The sequence below is a fragment of the Arachis duranensis genome, chromosome 1, assembly GCF_000817695.3.
Source record: "Arachis duranensis cultivar V14167 chromosome 1, aradu.V14167.gnm2.J7QH, whole genome shotgun sequence".
Taxonomy (NCBI): Eukaryota; Viridiplantae; Streptophyta; class Magnoliopsida; order Fabales; family Fabaceae; genus Arachis; species Arachis duranensis.
The window spans coordinates 89,165,655-89,166,312 of NC_029772.3; positions in this window are offsets into that span (position 1 = coordinate 89,165,655).

Sequence of the window (658 nt, forward strand, 5' to 3'; positions counted from 1 at the left end):
CACACGCAAGGCTCCTTCCATGGCAAGCTGTATGTAGGGTGTCACTATTGTCAGTGGCTACCTCCCATCCTCTCAGTGAAAATGGTCCAGATGCTCTGTCACAGCATGGCTAATCAGCTGTTGGTTCTCGATCATGTTGGAATAGGATCCATTGATCTTTTTTGCGTTTGTCATCACGCCCAGCAATCGCGAGTTTGAAGCTCGTCACAGCCATTCAATCCTTGAATCCTACTCGGAATACCACAGACAAGGTTTAGACTTTCCGGATCCTCAAGAGTGGCCGCCATCAATTCTACCTTATACCACGAAGATTCTGATTAAGGAATCTAAGAGAAGCTCATTCAGTCTGATGTAGAACGGAGGTGGTTATCAGGCACACGTTCATGGATCTGAGGAACGTGATGAGTGTCACGGATCATCACCTTCTTCATGTTTAAGCGCGAATGAACATCTTAGATAGGAACACGCGTGTTTGAATGGAAAACAAAAGTAATTGTATTAATTCATTGAGACGCTGCAGAGCTTCTCACCCCCAACAATGGAGTTTAGAGACTCATGCTGCCGAAAGGTACAATTTTCAGATCTAAAATGTCATGAGGTACAAGATAAGTCTCTAAAAGTTGTTTAAATAGTAAACTAGTAACCTAGGTTTACAGAA